Below are 4,711 nucleotides of genomic sequence, written 5' to 3'. Positions count from 1 at the left end.
TTATCCTTGGATTCCTTGCCTTTTTTTCCCCTGATCTGCACTAAAATAAACATAAAGGGGAGGGGGCTCTGCCTTGTACAAGTCTTACTGATCAACAATATAATTCGTTTTTTTGAACCAAGGAGGTCCCTTAGTGTTGTGACACATCTTATTGTACATATGAGGACACAGTGTTGGGAAATAACTGATTGCATGTAGATACATAACTAAATTGCAAAATAAATACAAGTGTTTTCAGTTACAATTACAAAGAAAAATGTGGTAAATAAAGATTCTTAGAGTGCTGCTGTCATAACTAAATGTGTTTTACTTGGACCTGTTTTTAGGTGTGAATATACTGGTTTTAAAAAATAAATCATAAATCTTTCATAGTAATCAAAATTATTATATTTATTAGTAGGGTAATCAATAATCTGTAATGGATTGCAAATGCATGTGCAAATGGATGATCGTGTTTCAAATGCCATCCAAGAATAAACATGTATCATGCAAATTCCTGGCCTTTATAAACCAGTTGCCATGGAAATTATATGACATTCTCCTGACTTCCTGTGGTTGGAATAATACCCTAAAGTAAGATAATTGTGGTTACACTACATCAGGCAAGGAAGGGGTCCTTCTTTTATACTCAATATCATTCACAAGCAAGCACATCCACACACATCCACGCACGCACGCACGCACGCACGCACGCACGCACGCACGTACGCACGCACGTACGTACGGACGCATGCACACACTCACACATGTCAGCATTCGAGATACTTCCCTTTCATCTCTCACCAGGTGTTCCATTTGATAATCAACACCTTGCTGAATCTCAGCTGCACAAAAAATTCATGTGACTGAATCTAGTCCGAGATTCGCTTGGCTCAGTGATCTGCCCACATCTCAGCCTGTGCACATGTTTGTTTTGTTTTAGATGTATTTTGGGCTTTTTATGTCTTAATTATAGATAGGACAGTAGGCTGACAGGAAATGGGGAGATAGATGGGGAGTGACACGCAGCAGAGGCCGTCGGGTTCGGGACTCGAACCCACGACAAGCTGTCAGGTAAAATTGTATAGCCTAGGTGCCCGGACCGCTACGCCAGCAGTACGGGCCAGCCTGTGCACATGTTTGAAACTATTCTCCCACAACAGATGTCCTCAGAGTGAATTATAAAACCAAACGAGACCGTGAGGGGCACTGATCTAAATTCTGCCACTTGATGGCAGCTGCCTGCCATACAAGCTGAGTCACACGTACATACGCACGCTTGCACGCTTGCACACACGCACGCACACACACTCGCGCGCACGCACGCGCACACACTGTACATACACTCGCATACACAGTGCACACAATGCACACAATGCGCACACACACACACACACACACACACACACACACACACACACACACACACACACACACACACACACACACACACACACACACACACACACACACACACACACACACACACACACACACACACACACACACACACACACACACACGCACACACACACACACACACACACACACACACACACACACACACACACACAGTAGTCTGAACCCTATGGGAAAAAGCATGTGTTTGGATACATGACCATCTGTTTCTCTCTCTCCTTTCCTTCTCCAGAGTGGCCACTTCTACAGACTAGAGAATCTGAAGAAGACCTGAGTAACTATTACGATTCTTTGAAGCAAGCTCAAATAAACAGGACACATTTATCTGATCCACTGATAATGCATTTTTTATCAAACACAAAAAACGAAATCATTTATGCTTCAGAACCCTGTTTCTGTCTTAATTCAGCGTGTGTCCATATTGAGCCCCCTGGCTTCAAATTGGCAAATTTGAACGACATTTGAATTGACAGAGTCAACAGAACAGTCCATATAGGTTAATACATGTATTACCTAGTTGGCAGAATTTAATTTTGACATTATCATAATGGTAATAAGCGAATTGTAAAACATATCTCAAACGTAATTTTGGAAAAGTCACTGAAATGCCCTTTTCAATTTTTATCCGGGTTCTGCGGCTCTCTGAGTGGCGCTGGTTTACAGGAATAAGTGACATGATCAATTTACAGAGCAACTGACACGATCAGCGGCTACATAAATCATATCTCCACCGCCAGGCCCCCTGACGTCCAGCTGAAGTGACACATTTATGGCTCCCCTCCAGATTGCAGCCTGTCAGTCAGTGGAGACGGAGATTGACAAGCACTAGAGAGCAGGTACACAACTCTATCACAGTGACAGACAGCCACCGTTTGGGAGAGGTCACTTTCAAAAGATTTCACAAAAAGACTACTTATTATGCCTGTAAAAGTACAACGCGGTAATTGCTATAATTCAGGGCTCAAACTCAAAACATGAAATGGGATTGGGTTTTGTTTGGTGTTTGGTTTTGTTTGTAACATATGCATTTGAGTGAGAAATGGAATCAATTTAGCAGAATGTGTTTCAAACTGTATTATTATAATCAGTGACACACTTGAAAAAATGAGCCTAAACTTCCTATGAATGATGTTTTGGGGAAGAATTAGAATATTGTAATCAGAATACTGCAATCCTATGTAAACCATTACTCTCCAGCCCTGTAGCAGTGCAAATCCACCTGTCATAAAACAGTTATAAAGCTAATGCATCAATACACTACAATATAAAACTATGTTCTGCCCAAGCAGTGTTCCATGAAGCAAAAATAACTGCAGTGTCATCATCACAAAACAACTGTTTTCTTGGCAATGGTAGTTTATAGTGCTAAAGTAAACAGTATCTTAAACAGGCAAAACTTGCCATTCACCAATGCAAAGAACAAAAGTCTGCACAACAGCTTTGCTCCTCAGTGTTTCCTTTACTTAAAACACAGACATTACACGGTACACTCATTTGGATTATTACTCATGGAATGTTAGCATTAGGGATAAGGTTATGGTCATTCCTCCATTTTATGAACCATCTACCACTTTGTAGCTTTACACATCTACTTTGAGTGGATATTTGGAGTGACACAGCAAACACAAGCATCAGTACTGAATGGAGTGACAGCTTAATGGCATGCCTCCAAGTCACCCAAGTCACTAGCTAACCCTGCAATGCATCCAATTCTGAGGAACGCACTTAAAGGTGAAAAGACCATTTAAAATACAGCTCAAACCCTGGCAGAAACTTACTCTCCATTACTACTTTAAAGTGCTATAAGTAAGTGGTATAGGCCTAGGCATTGAGGGGAAAATTGGAGATTCACTGAAATGTCAGTAATTTTGTTCCCATTTCTTATCCACACTCTCATTTCCTGTAGGTGAAAGTGGTGGAACACACTAGACCTGCAAGTCTTTTACTGGATACTTGGTTCCTCCATCTTATAAAGCACAGCCAAAATGTTTATATACAGATACGATATAACTTAAGGTCCATATTCATAGGTTCATATTTGCAGCCTTATAGTAGTAAACACACGCCATTTTATTTGACAGACAGACAGACACTAAGTTTTTGTAATTTTGTAGTGATTGATACTTTTACAGCCATATTGTTAATTGAAATCATCAGTGTGAATGTGTTCCATCACTATTCAAATCCCAAGTACAATAGGATGCATGAATTGTACACAGCAGTTCATCTTTCTGAGATAGACAATAAAGCTGAATCTCATTAAAGTTCTGTACTTTGGTACCCAGCTACTAGCAGTGCGATTTGTGTGTTTGTAATGTGCGTGCGTGCGTGCGTGCGTGCGTGCGTGCGTGCGTGCGTGTGCGTGTGCGTGTGCGTGTGCGTGCGTGCGTGCGTGCAAGTGTGTGTAGGCTACTGTATGTGTTGCACTATGCCTTATTCCTCTTATCGCCTCCAAACTTGCCAAAAGAAAAGTTCAGGGGACTGGCCTTTGCATATGCTTTTCATTTCATTTCATTTACATATACTCGATTAGCAGTTTTACTTTTATTTGCATTAATAATTCATGAACGTGGAATCCAAAACTACTGTCACAATGTTCCGTCCGGTACTAATGTGCCAACTGTATAATGAGGAAACGCTGCAGAGGGTCCATCAAAGAAGTTGGCACTTTAGTATGTTGCTATTCTAAAACTGTGAGAACCCCTATCCCATACTTCATATTTCTCCAGGGGACAGAGAACATACTTAATTTAATTACGTTCTCAGTTCTGGCTACTAGCTCCAGTGTGTTACTTGAAAAACGTACTTAAAATGTTAAAATTAGCTTTTTAGACAAAAGTTGGAGAATGGAGACTATTGCCACCACGGAGATCAGTCTTTCCATTACTTGAAAAATCAAATCATGTGGCTCTCAAGATCCACATGGGAATGGCGGATCTCGGCCAGCCTGCGACATCTGACGTATGACTATGATGTATTAAGTTTGGGAAAGGTTTCAGAATAACGTATATGAGAATGTGTGGAGGTACTAAGTTAGCCTACTGGCAGTGTGCACAAGAAATGTGGCACTGATCGTTCTAACAGTTTGAGCGATTAGCTCCAGACAACCACTTAGACAGACCCTCTTAAAGATGGCTTGTCTCCTACAAAGTTACGCCATAAAAATGTCTTTACTTCAGTGAAGAGAAAAGTATATCAAGCCAAGTCACAAAAGTACATGCAGATGGCTGGACTGTTAATATTGTCTTTGACAAGGTAAGTAGTAAGGCATAGCCGTAACCAACAAACTACTAGGGACAAACTAGTTGTCTTT

The sequence above is a fragment of the Gymnoscopelus microlampas genome, assembly GCF_963454915.1.
Source record: "Gymnoscopelus microlampas genome assembly, chromosome: 16".
NCBI lineage: Eukaryota > Metazoa > Chordata > Actinopteri > Myctophiformes > Myctophidae > Gymnoscopelus > Gymnoscopelus microlampas.
This window is presented reverse-complemented; position numbering follows the sequence as displayed.